General features: G+C 37.2%; 1 protein-coding gene across 8 annotated transcripts in view; it reads left to right on the top strand.

Moving 5' to 3' along the window:
• LOC106078976 (uncharacterized) overlaps nt 1–17,000 on the top strand; it is a 55,590-nt gene that overhangs the window by 15,135 nt on the left and 23,455 nt on the right. For 3 of the 8 annotated variants that reach the window (XM_056033022.1, XM_056033021.1, XM_056033019.1), the window contains exons 1-2: nt 7,549–12,248; nt 15,500–16,569. The gene's annotated coding sequence lies outside the window, so the exon portion shown is untranslated. Of the gene's footprint in view, nt 1–6,591; nt 6,746–6,892; nt 6,979–7,514; nt 12,249–14,389; nt 16,570–17,000 lie in introns of those variants that run through there. The other 5 variants (XR_008778559.1, XR_008778556.1, XR_008778558.1 and 2 more) reach the window with 4 other exon arrangements.

Genomic DNA, 17,000 nt, shown 5'->3' with positions numbered 1-17,000 from the left:
ATTTTTATATAATAATAGTTAACGTTATAAAAGTATTGGGATAAGCGTCTTAAGTCTAAAGATGTAAGGGCAGGATCTTACCTGAACTACTTATAACGCAGAAAAAGTATGTCTTCTGGAGTCTTTATAAGCTCTATTCGGTCTGATTGCAATAATAGTGTCAAGTAAGTTTGTGTACAAAGTTATTTAAGTATCCCACTTCGACCTTTCGATCTATGGGGCAGATGCTGTAAATCGATTTTCTCCGTTAACGAGAGTGTCATGTGACCAGCACAACGACAAAGAGCCTAGATGTTTATCTAATTTTAGAGCTGGGGGAAGTTGGGGGAGTCATCATCATCATCATCATCAAACTCCATTAGAGTGAAAACTTGAGAGGCTCAAATCCTCTCTTGCAAAAGCCCTGTACAGAAACACTGCTGTCTTGCGTAGTGCATAAATGTCGCCTAACAGGTCGAGAATTTTTGGGTTTCCCAGATCTGTCGAGACGGAGATCAGCAAGTCTGGGGCAGTCAAACAGAATATGAGGCACGGTTTCCCTCCTCTTCTTCCCCGCAGCGGGGGAGTCCTAAAAGTTTCCAATATTCAAAATCCCAGTCAGATATTCTTACCCTATACCCCTTGGTTCTGAAGCCACCAGGTACCGATACGTATATTTTGTGCACTGGATGAAATGGAAAACGTTTTGTGCACTGGGTGAAATGGAAAGTTTTTATGTGCACTGGGTGAAATAGACAAAGTTTTTGTGCACTGGGTGAAATGGGTAAAGTTTTGTGCAGTGGGTGAAATGGAAAACGTTTTTGTGCACTGGGTGAAATGGAAATTATTTGTGTGCACTGGGTGAAATGGAAAACTTTTTTGTGCACTGGGTGAAATGAGCAAAAATGTGTGCACTGGGTGAAATGGGCAAAGTTTTTGAGCACTGGGTGAAATGGGCAAAGTTTTTGTACATTGGGTGAAATAGGCAAAGTTTTTGTGCACTGGGTGAAATGGGCAAAATTTTGTGCACTGGATGAAATAGGCAAAGTTTTTGTGCACTGGGTGAAATGGGCAAAGTTTTTGTGCATTGGGTGAAATTGGCAAAGTTTTTGTGCACTGGGTGAAATGGGCAAAATTTTGTAGACTCGATGAAATGGGCAAGTTTTTGTGCATTGGGTAAAAATTGGCACAGTTTGTGTGAACTGGATGAAATAGGAAATTTTTTTGTGCACTGGATGAAATGGGCAAATTTTTTGTGCACTGGGTGAAATGGAAAATATTTTGTACACTGGGTGAATCGGAAAGTTTTTGTGTGCACTGGGTGAAATGGGCAAAGTTTTTGTGCACTGGGTGAAATGGGCAAAGTTTTGTGCACTGGGTGAAATGGAAAACTTTTTTGTGCACTGGGTGAAATGGAAATTATTTGTGTGCACTGGGTGAAATAGAAAACTTTTTTGTGCACTGGGTGAAATGAGCAAAATTTTGTGCACTGGATGAAATGGGCAAAGTTTTGTGCACTGGGTGAAATGGGCAAAGTTTTTTGGCATTGGGTGAAATTGGCAAAGTTTTTGTGCACTGGGTGAAATGGGCAAAATTTTGTGCACTGGGTGAAATGGGCAAAGTTTTTGTGCAATGGGTGAAATGGGCAAAATGTTTGTGCACTGGGTGAAATGGGCAAAGTTTTTGTGCACTGGGTGAAATGGGCAAAATTTTGTGCACTGGATGAAATAGGCAAAGTTTTTGTGCACTGGGTGAAATGGGCAAAGTTTTTGTGCACTGGGTGAAATTGCCAAAGTTTTTGTGCATTGGGTGAAATTGGCAAAGTTTCTGTGCACTGGGTGAAATGGGCAAAGTTTTTGTGCATTGGGTGAAATTGGCAAAGTTTTTGTGCACTGGGTGAAATGGGCAAAATTTTGTAGACTCGATGAAATGGGCAAAGTTTTTGTGCATTGGGTAAAAATTGGCACAGTTTGTGTGAACTGGATGAAATAGGAAATTTTTTTGTGCACTGGATGAAATGGGCAAATTTTTTGTGCACTGGGTGAAATGGAAAATATTTTGTACACTGGGTGAATCGGAAAGTTTTTGTGTGCACTGGGTGAAATGGGCAAAGTTTTTGTGCACTGGGTGAAATTGGCAAAGTTTTGTGCACTGGGTGAAATGGAAAACTTTTTTGTGCACTGGGTGAAATGGAAATTATTAGTGTGCACTGGGTGAAATAGAAAACTTTTTTGTGCACTGGGTGAAATGAGCAAAATTTTGTGCACTGGATGAAATGGGCAAAGTTTTGTGCACTGGGTGAAATGGGCAAAGTTTTTTGGCATTGGGTGAAATTGGCAAAGTTTTTGTGCACTGGGTGAAATGGGCAAAATTTTGTGCACTGGGTGAAATGGGCAAAGTTTTTGTGCAATGGGTGAAATGGGCAAAATGTTTGTGCACTGGGTGAAATGGGCAAAGTTTTTGTGCACTGGGTGAAATGGGCAAAATTTTGTGCACTGGATGAAATAGGCAAAGTTTTTGTGCACTGGGTGAAATGGGCAAAGTTTTTGTGCACTGGGTGAAATTGCCAAAGTTTTTGTGCATTGGGTGAAATTGGCAAAGTTTCTGTGCACTGGGTGAAATGGGCAAAATTTTGTGCACTGGATGAAATGGGCAAAGTTTTTGTGCACTGGGTGAAATGGGCAAAATTTTGTGCACTGGATGAAATGGGCAAAGTTTTTGTGCACTGGGTGAAATGGGCAAAATTTTGTGCACTGGATGAAATAGGCAAAGTTTTTGTGCACTGGGTGAAATGGGCAAAGTTTTTGTACATTGGGTGAAATTGGCAAAGTTTTTGTGCACTGGGTGAAATGGGCAAAATTTTGTAGACTCGATGAAATGGGCAAAGTTTTTGTGCATTGGGTAAAAATTGGCACAGTTTGTGTGAACTGGATGAAATAGGAAATTTTTTTGTGCACTGGATGAAATGGGCAAATTTTTTGTGCACTGGGTGAAATGGAAAATATTTTGTACACTGGGTGAAACGGAAAGTTTTTGTGTGCACTGGGTGAAATGGGCAAAGTTTTTGTGCACTGGGTGAAATGGGCAAAGTTTTGTGCACTGGGTGAAATGGAAAACTTTTTTGTGCACTGGGTGAAATGGAAATTATTTGTGTGCACTGGGTGAAATAGAAAACTTTTTTGTGCACTGGGTGAAATGAGCAAAATTTTGTGCACTGGATGAAATGGGCAAAGTTTTGTGCACTGGGTGAAATGGGCAAAGTTTTTTGGCATTGGGTGAAATTGGCAAAGTTTTTGTGCACTGGGTGAAATGGGCAAAATTTTGTGCACTGGGTGAAATGGGCAAAGTTTTTGTGCAATGGGTGAAATGGGCAAAATGTTTGTGCACTGGGTGAAATGGGCAAAGTTTTTGTGCACTGGGTGAAATGGGCAAAATTTTGTGCACTGGATGAAATAGGCAAAGTTTTTGTGCACTGGGTGAAATGGGCAAAGTTTTTGTGCACTGGGTGAAATTGCCAAAGTTTTTGTGCATTGGGTGAAATTGGCAAAGTTTCTGTGCACTGGGTGAAATGGGCAAAATTTTGTGCACTGGATGAAATGGGCAAAGTTTTTGTGCACTGGGTGAAATGGGCAAAATTTTGTGCACTGGATGAAATGGGCAAAGTTTTTGTGCACTGGGTGAAATGGGCAAAATTTTGTGCACTGGATGAAATAGGCAAAGTTTTTGTGCACTGGGTGAAATGGGCAAAGTTTTTGTGCATTGGGTGAAATTGGCAAAGTTTTTGTGCACTGGGTGAAATGGGCAAAATTTTGTAGACTCGATGAAATGGGCAAAGTTTTTGTGCATTGGGTAAAAATTGGCACAGTTTGTGTGAACTGGATGAAATAGGAAATTTTTTTGTGCACTGGATGAAATGGGCAAATTTTTTGTGCACTGGGTGAAATGGAAAATATTTTGTACACTGGGTGAATCGGAAAGTTTTTGTGTGCACTGGGTGAAATGGGCAAAGTTTTTGTGCACTGGGTGAAATGGGCAAAGTTTTGTGCACTGGGTGAAATGGAAAACTTTTTTGTGCACTGGGTGAAATGGAAATTATTTGTGTGCACTGGGTGAAATAGAAAACTTTTTTGTGCACTGGGTGAAATGAGCAAAATTTTGTGCACTGGATGAAATGGGCAAAGTTTTGTGCACTGGGTGAAATGGGCAAAGTTTTTTGGCATTGGGTGAAATTGGCAAAGTTTTTGTGCACTGGGTGAAATGGGCAAAATTTTGTGCACTGGGTGAAATGGGCAAAGTTTTTGTGCAATGGGTGAAATGGGCAAAATGTTTGTGCACTGGGTGAAATGGGCAAAGTTTTTGTGCACTGGGTGAAATGGGCAAAATTTTGTGCACTGGATGAAATAGGCAAAGTTTTTGTGCACTGGGTGAAATGGGCAAAGTTTTTGTGCACTGGGTGAAATTGCCAAAGTTTTTGTGCATTGGGTGAAATTGGCAAAGTTTCTGTGCACTGGGTGAAATGGGCAAAATTTTGTGCACTGGATGAAATGGGCAAAGTTTTTGTGCACTGGGTGAAATGGGCAAAATTTTGTGCACTGGATGAAATAGGCAAAGTTTTTGTGCACTGGGTGAAATGGGCAAAGTTTGTATGCATTGGGTGAAATTGGCAAAGTTTTTGTGCACTGGGTGAAATGGGCAAAATTTTGTGCACTGGATGAAATGGGCAAAGTTTTTGTGCACTGGATGAAATAGGAAAAGTTTTTGTGCACTGGGTGAAATGGTCAAAATTTTTGTGTTAAGACTGAGACACAGTGAGACACGGTGAGATATGACCATTTTTTGGTGTCTAAATCTTGTCTAACTAAAATATGACAACAATTACGACCGACAAGAAGAAGGTTTCTCCTTCAGAAGTTTCGAATGTAGCTGTGACTTCTGAATTGTGTTTCACTTTCACCTCTACCTGTCCCGTAGTCCGTTGAACAGAGACCAATCGTTATAGAAGACCTCGACACTGACCTGCAACGTTCAAATCGGTGGGCTGCTTAGACCAATAGCTCGTTGCCACTTCACTGTTCCGACGTCAAGACCTATGACGTTGCAACGTTCTATTGGTCTAAACTGCCAACAGGTTGCGACGTCGCAGGCCATTGTTGAGGCCTTCTCTGACGATTGGTCTGAGTTAAACAAGCTGGGCACCTCGTGTGATCTGCACCTAAAGGTCATGAAACATGTAAGTCATCACTGTATGTATTTTATTTTATATCCCGACATGTCTGCCTGTTGCGCTGCTATTGAGAGAATGTAATATACATTTGACTTCAGTAGTTTTAGTGGTATGCGACACATTAACTTTAAAGAACTTATTTTAATCAATATTATAACAAGCGTTAGTTGTAAAAATAACATAAAATGAAAAATAAATCTTTACACCGGACACTTCTTTTGGATGAAGATCATCAAAGTTTTCATCGAATGATTGCTGGTTTTTAGTGCACCCGGCAAAACAGACGCTAAGGAGTGTTGCTTTGTATCATTTGTCTTACAGTCAATTTCTGTGAACGAAAAAGGCTCTAAAAGTTTTTGAAGACAATCTGAACACCGCTTCTCAATACGTTAGCGTGGCTCTTTCCTTTGGTAATCTTTTCTAGCATGGTCTGAGATGTCTGGCTCAAAGTCCAAAACTGCTTGGCTACTACTTTGCCACCTAACGAGGGACTCGAGTTCAAGTGCCTATTGGAGCAGAGTTGTGTTTGCTGAGTGCTTAAAGGCAGCAAGGAAGCCTCCCAGATACCTCTTCCCCCCCCTCTCACTGGTCCACAAAGAGATTAGACCATATGACATTGAGCATGCTATAATCATGAAGAATGCGCTAATTTTAAAGATCAATTAAGAAAACTTTGTTGAGCTCCTCGGTATAACATTACTATTTATTTATAAAGGAAAATAATTAAATGGCTCCTTGGTTTGTTGGCCTCCTTCAGTCGTAGAACGACTATGATTCATCTCATGGAACACTTTTTCATGTAATTTTGGAGCCTTATTTTGGAGAGACACGCCCGTCCACATTTATCACTGATTAAGGTGGCTTTCGCTTTGATGTTAGAGTAGCTGGCCATTTTGTATCAAACGAGATAAAAGCCTGGGCATTGTTTATGGTCGGAACGATGTCGCCCACACAGCAATTCCCCATTCTCTAAGCAGCTGATGTGATCAAAGGAACGGAATATCCGATACAGTTTGGATTCTGCCAGGCTGTAGCACTATGTGCCACCATTTGCCTAAGGGTTACCAGCTCTTGACTTTTTCTCAGGGTTGTCTCCCGTGTTTGGGAAAAGCCGCCCTTTCCGATTTCCCGCGCTTTTACACCAGCGTGGCTTATTTCTTTTCTGCCTCGTTAGAAAACAACATCATGCATATACTTTAGCTGAAAACTTTTTTGTGCTAAATTTTGTCTTTATTTTGTTGATTTTGTAGCCTATGAAGGCCTTGTGGCCCAAACGTCCTTTGTTTCTACTTGGTCCGGCATTGTTATCTATACGCTTTTTATTGTATAACCATTCACTTGTCTATGATTTGTTTTCAAGTTATTTGATCAATTTTTTTATTTGACAGAAAATAAAAACAATACAAAGACAGCTCTATTGGGTTCTTCCGAGCCGTCTACCAAGTTTTACCTTTGTACGGTGGCTGTTCCAGTCCTGTCTTTCGTTGCTTTATGTTTCATCATTTCTACAATAGTTTTCTACCATAAGTATCGGAACAATGTGTAAGTATAAGTTTATTCAGTTTAATACATTTGGTCTAAAAATTCCGTTAAAATGTACAACACTGTACTACAGCCTTAATTACTACAGTAATTTAAAGATCACTGCTTTTTAATAGCCATGTTCATAAACCTTTTTTATTCCTCCAGAAGGAATGGAGGTGCTGTTCAAGAATTAACGTATGATCATTTAAATGTTCAAATGGATAAAAGTTCCGAATATGAAATATTGGAAGGTTGGTAAAAAGTAAAAAAAAAATTATAAATTCAAGAACATGATCAAAGAAATATTTTAGATGAAGTAAATGTTTGAACGGGTATATTCGAATTTAAAGATTTTTTTTCTTTAAGTATATAGATAATATATTATTAAGAAAGCTATAAAGATTTAAACCATTTAAAAAAAACTGATACATTTGGGCATGATATTTACACGTGAGTATCACAGAGAAACAAATATGTAACTGATATATTTATATATCTATACATCTGTATGCTCTATGTCTGTCTATGGCTATGGCAATGGCAATTTCAAATAAAATTTGTTTTAATTTCACAAATAATATTTTTGTGAAACTTTTACATAAATGTATAATCTTTTCAAATATTTATATAACTTATTTGTGGTTTAGCGTGAAATTCTGATTAAGGCAAAGATAAAGAGTAAAAAAAAAAATAAGAAGAACAATAATAATTACATTAATTAGATTGATTAATAATTATTTATTAATTACATGGTAACAAAATCGTACCTTGCTAAACGTGTTTACAGTGATACCTACCACTTCAAGATGTTAGACAAGCCGACCAGGTCAACTATGTAGCAACAGCGATTCGGCAGAGATTGACAGTGCTAGTAAACTCAAGCTCAATGCCGAGACAATGTTATCTATTCATGCCAATTTATAACTCGAACCTTAACTCTTATATAACATTTTTGTTATGAACTAGTGTTGCTGTATAGAGTTGTTATAGTTTAATTAGGGTTGTATATGTATGTAGAATATTGTTGTTGTTTTTTAATTTTAGTTAACATTTTCTGTTCATAAAACAGTTTTAAGATGCATGCTGGTAATATATTTAAAAACAATGGAGAAACTTATAGATATATGTATTTATATAACCTATATATATATAGGTTATATAAATTCTAGGTTCTGACCACTCATGCATTCACTTTTAATCACTAATTTTCTCACTTGCCGTTTCCAGATCGAAACCATAGCGGTTAAATGTCTCTTTGAAAGCCGACATTTTCATATCTAAAGTAAAAATATCCTTCCGCTTCAGCACCTAATAACACTTCTTTGGTGCGCAACTTTCTTTCGTTCCATTTGGTTATCAACAATATAAAATATAAAATAAAAATAATAGAGAAATATTTAAAGTGTGGACTATATTATATTGGGAATAGAGATGTTTCTTCTTTCAACTGTTCCGCGGGAATGGGCATTTCATTTTGAAAATAATGCGTGTATATGTGGGTGGCATTATAGCGTAGCGAGATGGAAGGCTGCAATGGACGGGTCTAAGAAAGGTCAGTGCATACTTTATAATAAGGGATTTGCAGGCCGTTTGATTTACGGAGGAAAGAGACAAAAATAAAGGGGGCGTTATGGAGTTTGAGGACTAGAATATTGCGTGGCTGCGGGACGGTTTATTGATGGATGTAAGAGTGTTATGGGTGATACACACGTACATTAACTATTTTAATAGTAGCGTAGTATAAGTATTGGGTAGAGTTATGCTCTCTTTGAACTCAAGGGCAGTCGTTTTATTTGTGAAACCACTTGTTGGCATTATGCCCATTGCATTTATCGACAATTGCATCATGTGATAAATATGCCAAGTCATCTATCAAACGCAGTCTAGATCTGAACTTAAGTTGCTTCACTGGCGCTTCAGAGCTTATATACTATTGGATCACATCTAGAGTAGATTCATATATGTATTCGTAAATACAAACTCACCAAGTCTTTAAATATTCTCTTATTAGACTTAGTTGTCCAACGTATTATCTTAATGTTTACCGTTTGTTGGTTGGGAAATAAACAATGTACTTGTTAATAATTTAAACCACCACTCGCACCAGAGAGTAATTTGTTATGTTTGTCAGATCCACCTTCGGAATAAATCATTATAAACATGCTCCTTGTAAGGATTTTTCTATTTGACCATGTGGATTCCACAACTCAAAAATGTGTATGTTTATTATTTACGTATATTCTTTTCTTGATTTTATCCTACGAATAATCTCAATGATGTTTTGTTTGTATCAAATGATCACCCATATATATGTGTATTGTACTAATGTTTATATTTTAGTTGTTGGAAACATCAGATGGTTATTGGACGACTCGTACACTTTCTAGTCAGCTAGACGCTCGACAACTCATGCCACGCTGGTCATCTGGTCGTTCGACAACCCTTACATCACGTGTATCTCAATTTACACTGTCCATGAAGTCAACTCTTAATGTTGAGTGCACTCCCCGGTCCTATCCCTCGTCTTCTGCTCTTTAGCATTCATCATCTCCTCCTATATTCAACGCTATGATGAATAGACTTGTAAATATAATCCTTCTACCTACAGTGTAGAATCAGACACCTTAATTAATTTAATTATTCTCCTTGTCCACACCTAGATTGTATCTCGAGCTATAAATTCCTATTGCCTCCCTTGCTTATGTTTAATTGAGATTTGTATCTCCCTAGCTGTGCTCTTGTGTTTTATGTTGTTATTAGGAATCAATGTTTTAGATGTAATATCCCCTGATTGTAATCACGAACAATTTTATCAATCTAATAAATACATCTCAGTTGAGGTCATCAATAAGATGCATGAGAGAAGTGTCCTAACTTGTCTAGGCTTTCTTCGCAGCCTCCCTCAGGTAGTCCGCCTACGTATACCCCTACGTGAAAGTACTTGGTACTTCTTGGTACTGATACTACGATCTCTCATGCGTTTGCCACTTACTATTTGCTATTGATACTACTACTACTACTGCCCAAGTAAAGTAAAGTAAAGTTCCCCTTTCCGACCTTGTGGTCTATAGGGCAGACGATGTAAAGGTCATATGATTCTGTGGACCACGGTTAACGAGGGTGTCATGTGGCCAGCACAACGACCAACCGCCTTTACTTTTCTCCAACTAATGTCAGGTACCCATTAGAGCTGGGTGGACTCAGATTCCGAAATTAAAAATCCCAGTCTTCACCAGGATTCGAACCCCGGACTCCGGTTCGGTAGCCACCGCGCCACTACTGCCCAAGGTAGACCTTTACTACCTGCAGTACTCATCGTGCCCACGGTAGCCTGCAACCCACTCTAATGCAATGGCGGATCCAGAGGGGGTAGGGGCGATCACCCCCCACACCCACAATCGGCAGAACTCTCCCTCCCTATACGAATGTATTATTTATGTTAATAATATACACTAATTTTTTTTATATTTCAACCTAGTTTTAGATTATTTCGCCCCCCTCTTTTAGTATGTTGGTCGATTTGGTGGGGAGGGGTCAATAGCAGCAATACCGCCCCCCCCTACATTTTCGAGTAGGAGGGGCGGTCCATTTTATTTTTAGAAATCACAGCTTTTTAACAGAATCAATTAAATATCTATATGATTAAAACTTGTTATTGATATCTTAACTAATCTTTATATTATGTCGTTCCACTGTTGGCCGATTGGGTGGGGTTGGGGGGGGGGGGATAGATCTACTGCCCTTCCCACCTAAACCCTTTGAATGGGGGGGCGGTCCTTCTTTTATGGAGAAATCATAGTTTTTGAACAAAATTTGTTGAATTACTATATAATGTTTATATTATGTCGCTCCCCTTCTGATAAATTGGACGATTTGGTGGGGTTGTGGTGGGGGCGATTGTATCACTACCCTCCCAACTCTATCGCTCTGAGTGAGGGATGCGGTTCTATTTTGATGGTAAAATCATAGTTTGTGAACAATATCTGTTTTAGTGTACGATATCTAAACGGAACGGACGGACGTACGAACAGACAGACCACACAAAACTAATAGAGTCTATACCTCTTTCGGGAGCCGCTAAGAATGACATTCACGTATTCCTGTCATTAATAAAACGAAACAAACAACAGAAGTATGTCCACTTGAGAAGTGTATCGTCTAAAGACAAGGTTACACCACTTCAAGTCAAATTGCTTAGTTGAATGTTGCAGTAGATTTTTTTCGCTTCATTATGAACAAGTTTCGTTAAAGAGAAAAATATTTTAAAATCTGTTGTATTCAATAACTATTACATTCAATCATAACAATGTTCATTAAATATTCGTATATTGTATGTTTTCTGAATTTTGTTTGTTATCTTTAGGCTAAATTTTTTTATAACTTTAAATTGGTTTCATCTGTGAGTTGGTGATTGTGTCTACTACCAACGAGTTTATGTCTTTATATCTCGGAGATATTTTGTGTCTTCAATCATGGCATTTTTACGCTTTAAGTCGTCGTAGACCCCTCTAGGTCTAAAGAGACAAACTTCGGACAACTAAGTTAATAACTTCGACTAAAAACTCTAAATTTACACTCATGCACAGTCTTAAATATGTGGATAGCTAAACAAAAAAAGAAGACAAACTTATAAATATATAAATAATAAATCCCATGTGTTAATGGACAATATTAGAACTCATTAAATAGTAGGATGTAAAGGGACATAACAATAATATAACAAATTTATTTCCAAAATCTAATGGACATAAAAATATATTGCTCTTTGTTCTTCGAAAGCAAACACGCAAACAAAAATTAGATTTGTATCATCTTTTTAAAGGCCAAAAAAAATGAACTTATGTAATTTGTCTTAAACATTTAGCACAAAAACGATCATGTCGCCCAAAAAAGTCCTTGCCTAATAGACCATGTTTATAAAATAAAAAGTAACTGGGTCTTCTCATTTTCTTTATATGTGTAGGTTTAGAATATTTTTAAAAAAATTAAATTATCTACAAATATTAAACTAGTCCTACAATTGATAAAAATTTCATTCACAAGTTCATCTATTGTTTATGTCCACATCCGAGTAAAATTTACTTACGCTAAATCAAACATGGCAATTTTTTTCTTTTAAAGCAACTGGTAGGTTATCAGTTTTTAGTTGCAGCCGGGAAAAAAAATCATAAAATGAATTTTCGATGCAAAATTGTGGGTTATTAATAGCACAGCGAGGGTTTCAAAAGTCAACTACTTGGTAACAACATCAACAAAATCTTCTCCCTACTTCGCGGAATATCTTTTTTTTTTGCTTGTGATTTTGACACTCACCCCAGGCGAAAAAACTAGGAATCACTGTAGCTGCTTCTGCTTTTACCACCCACTTGTCACGTGGTCAAGTGATTCACGAAAAAAAAATTGTATACACCCCAATAATAAACAATGACAACGAGGCGGACGTAGATCTAAAATCTACACTGACCATGTCAACTTGTTTGTAACTGTTGAACAGGACTCATGGTAGTCATACAATAACAATGTAAGTGTTCCTTTTATTCTTTCTAGGTTTTCTTTCTTCTCACAATCTAATTCGTATGCAGAGTAGCTGTTTTTAGCGACCCCCAAAAGGGAAAAGACGCTATTAGTTTTGTGTGGCCTGTCCGTCCGTCCATACGTCTGTCTAGCCATCTGTCGGTTCGTCCCGTTTAGATCTCAGAAAGTAGAAGAGAAAATGAAAATCGGACCTCATGATATTTTAGATACTTCAAAGTTCTAATGCAACGGCTACTTTTTTTCTTTTCCGAAAGTGAAACATCTCATTTTTAAAATTATCTATGCAAGCAGATTTAAAAAGAAATACACCACTTTTCAATGAAAAACTTAAGGGGAGGTAAGTTTTTAAAAAGGTCACAAACTTCTTCATTAATAAATCAAGCTTCATTCATAGATTCGCGCATTGGTACTAAACATTTGTAGATTGCTGTACAATGGTAGAAGCATCAATGAATCATTATAAAATATATTTTTTATTTGTAACTTACTCATGGGGTAGATTACTTTCCCTTTTTTTTTTCAGTTAAAATCTAGATCTAATTTGAATTCTAGAGATCTAGAACTAGTCTAGATGCTAGATTTAGACCTAGTCTTGGCTAAAGATCATCTAGACTGTCAGGGGGAGGCATGGCGAGAATGAATGTTAGTTTAATATTTTGATATGATTGTTATATCCCCTTGTTATGAATGCCAAGTGTTGCACGTGTTGTGAACTGAGTGATTAAGTCTTCGTTGAATGTGCGAGAGAATGTGTTAGTCAGTAAGGTCTTGCTCCCGGTCCAGGGAGGCTAGACGTTTACTTCTTGGACTGGTGTTTATGCATTTATATATTTATAAGTTGAGGGACTGGTGTTTATTTAAGTAATATTTATTGTGCATTATTTGACCTATATTAGATATTAAAATATCATTGTTATATTCTTGGAGATATAGAGTTGGAGTTGATGTGTATCTAGTAGTAACTGAGTTGAGTTATTTGAGTAACTAAGCAAATATTAAGTAATTGTAATTGAGTATTGAAGAATTTAAGACTCAAGTAATATTTGTTCGTATAAGTGAAAACCCTAGAGAGCCAAGTTAAGAAACACAAGAGACAAGCAGCTGCATATATATATAAAGTTGAACTCTGACATCTGGAGGCTTCGTCCTGGCAGGTATCGTTGTACCTGTTACCTATCATTTGTCGCTTCGATCAGCCAAACGAATTACTACCTTGACATATTTGAGTGGATTTAAGAAAATCTGTATTATTTAACACCAGTGTATTAACCAGTGTACTAATACAGTATTATTCTTGACATCTGAGGGCCTGTCCGGGCAGGTCTGTATACCTGTTATGTCATTCGTCACGTTGAAGAAGTCGATAAGAAAATAAAGAATAAGCAACACAAGCAAAGAAATGGATACCGAATTTTTTTAGCTTCGTCCAGTCTGGGACAGTAACTATTGTACATGACATTGTCTACTAAAGTTGGAGTCAAGGCAATCTGTATTATTTGTAACCTACTACTCGTTGACATTTTTGGGCCTCGTTCGGCCAGTATTTGAGAGTCTTTTGACACACACTGAAGAACTTGACATTGTTTACATTTTTGAGAACACGGAGAACTATTTTTTTTCGCCATCAACACGTTATTGTTGAAGTCAAGCAGTCTACTAGAACTCTACGAAAGGTTATTGAGCTAATCACTAGCCGGAGATGTGTATATATCATTATGTTTAATCAACTCTATATAAAATGACATACCATTCAAAGAAACAAATTGACATTTCTACTAGAACCGTATTTGTTTAACCTAATTCGTCATGTCATTGACTAATTTGGACTTACAGCTACTTCTTGTATACCGAGGTCATTGCGTTACTCACCATTTAAAGAGACATCACCAGTTAAAGAGACACTACTGCTACTACTATTGACTTACTATTGAATTGTTCTACATGAATGCAATTACTCAAGAAATCGTGAATTATCTACATTTGTTACATTGTTGTTGGATTATACTGGACTTTTGCGCATCGACGCCCTCTTGGTCATCGTTGAACGTAAAGGAAATATCAAGTGTAGGCATCACTGTGTCTAACCTATGGGACTGATTTGATTATTTTTATATCTGCGTTTACAAGGAGGCCGAACAGCGACCTGACACTCCAGAAGTTCTACATTCTTAAAGTATCACCTTCGTGTGGAAAGAGTTGTCATTTCTTTCCGGCATCAGACACAGATGAGTTGAATTTTCTTTTGTCTGTTGTATCGGGCATTCAGGGTCGAGTGTTGATCGCCTTTTCAGTAGTGGAGATAAAGGGTGAAATTGTTTGTTTTGTTGATCCTTTTTATAATTTATTGTCTTATGTAAATTGAACAATGTTACTTGTTAACTTAACCTTTATAAATTAATTTAAGCTTATTCAGTAATATTTCTTATTATTTGTGATTACCATGGACGAGTTTAAACCTAGGTCAATCGAGGTAATAATAGAACAGGCCCACATGTTTGGAACTGAGGGGGAGGAATTACTAGAGTTTGTTTTAAGCCAACAAAAACTAGATCTAGAAATATTAAAATTAGAATTAGAAAGAAAGGCAATAGAAGTGGTAAAGTTGAAAATGGAACTGGAAGTAAAACTGTCATTACAGGGAGATGTGCCCTATAAAATAGAAATTGAAAATGACATATTAACTAATGAGGAACAAAATAACTGTCAGGATATTGTTAATAAAATCAATGGGATAGAAGATAATGAAGAAATTGAGAATGTCTTAACAAGTAAGGAACTAAAGGATTGTAATTAAACTGTTTATGATATCAGTGAGATTGGAGAAGTAATAGAAAATGTCTTAACTACTGAGGAACTTATTGATAAGGAACGTATTGATTGTCAGTTTATTGACAATAATAATATTCATGTTCTGAGACCATTTCACAGAGTACACAAACCATTAAAGAGATTAAACCTAACAAAAGGAGTTTATCAAGTTGTTGGTGGGGGTAAAGTTAAACCAGACCCCAATAGGCTACAAATGTTTTTGTACCTAAAACTTCCAAGAAAAAGAAAAAAAGAAATCTTGACGTAGTGTTTCCCCTCTCCCTGTCGCTGAGAAGGGGATGTCCACGAGGGTCACCTGAATTCCCGAGTGCGACTTGGCAATAGAGAAAATTCAGCATTGTCTGTCTTCATGTATTTTAATTATTCTTTTTGTATCAAATCTTAATAGTTATTGTATTATCTAAACAGTACACCCGAAATAGCTTGCTGTGTGTTGCACCAAGTAGATGGCTTCCTTCCGGTAAAGTGCAGAGAGCTGATACATTGAGAGTGGCATTACGTCATCAGTAGCGTGAGTGTCCGACGCCTAGACAGATACCACTGATACCTAGGAGGATGCACAATCCAGTTTAACCACAGACCACTGTCTACTAGCTGATACACTGTCAAGACTAACCTAGCAACTTAGCATAGTTATATTAGTTGTAATTGTTAGAATTCATCTTTTTTCCCCAATACAATGTCAAACGCGGTTTTAACTATTAGAGATGGTATCTTGTCGTATATTATTGCTATACATAGGAGTTCTTTTCTTGTATGTTTGCTGTTTTACATATTAAATATTAACGTGGAAAGGACTATGCCTGCCGACTTCAAATTGTAATTTAACTCTCCATGACACTATTTTTTTCTCATTTACTCTTTTCTTTCCCTTTGTTGTAAATAGTGTCATATAAGTGATAGCCTTAGCTGGGCATATTTCTTTTGTTAGGTTAATAAGCGCTATTTCACTTTTACGTACATTATATACATTTGTGTGTAGATATATATGTTTATATATGTATATATGTATGTGTATGACATAGTATGTGTATATATGTATATATGTATGTGTATGACATAGTATGTGTATATATGTATAAATATATTTGAATGACTGTTATCTAATAACAGTCATATCGTGAGGGGGGGGGATGTCAGGGAGAGGTATGGCGAGAATGAATGTTAGTTTGATATTTTGATATGATTGTTATATCCCCTTGTTATGAATGCGAAGTGTTGCACGAGTTGTGAACTGAGTGATTAAGTCTTCGTTGAATGTGCGAGAGAATGTGTTAGTCAGTAAGGTCTTGCTCCCGGTCCAGGAAGGTTGGACGTTTACTTCCTGGACTGGTGTTTATGCATTTATATATTTATAAGTTGATGGACTGGTTTTGTTTAAGTAATATTTATTGTGCATTATTTGACCTATATTGGATATTAAAATATCATTGTTATATTCTTGGAGATCTAGAGTTGGAGTTGATGTGTATCTAGTGGTAACTGTTCTTATTTGAGTAACTAAGCAAGTATTAAGTAATTGTAATTGAGTATTGAAGAACTTAAGAATCAAGTAATATTTGTTCGTATAAGTGAAAACCCTAGAGAGCCAAGTTAAGAAACACAAGAGACAAGCAGTAGCAATAGAAACCCTTCAGAATCCTCCTTGGCTAATGAATAAACCCAAATTAAATTTATCCCTCCTTAATTTCAAAAAAGAAAATACAGACCCAAGCATACTACAAGTCCACTTTAGGGAACTGCAGGAGAGCTACGGAGATTGTGGCACCATCTACACAGACGGATCCAAAATGGAGGGAAAGGTCGCATATGCCTGCTCCTTTCGGAACAAAACAATCTCCCGTAGACTCCCCGATGGCTGCTCCATCTTTACGGCCGAATTGCACGCAATATTGCTTGCACTTATGGC

The sequence above is a fragment of the Biomphalaria glabrata genome, chromosome 6 (genome assembly GCF_947242115.1).
Source record: "Biomphalaria glabrata chromosome 6, xgBioGlab47.1, whole genome shotgun sequence".
Taxonomy (NCBI): domain Eukaryota; kingdom Metazoa; phylum Mollusca; class Gastropoda; family Planorbidae; genus Biomphalaria; species Biomphalaria glabrata.
This window is presented reverse-complemented; position numbering and strand designations above follow the sequence as displayed.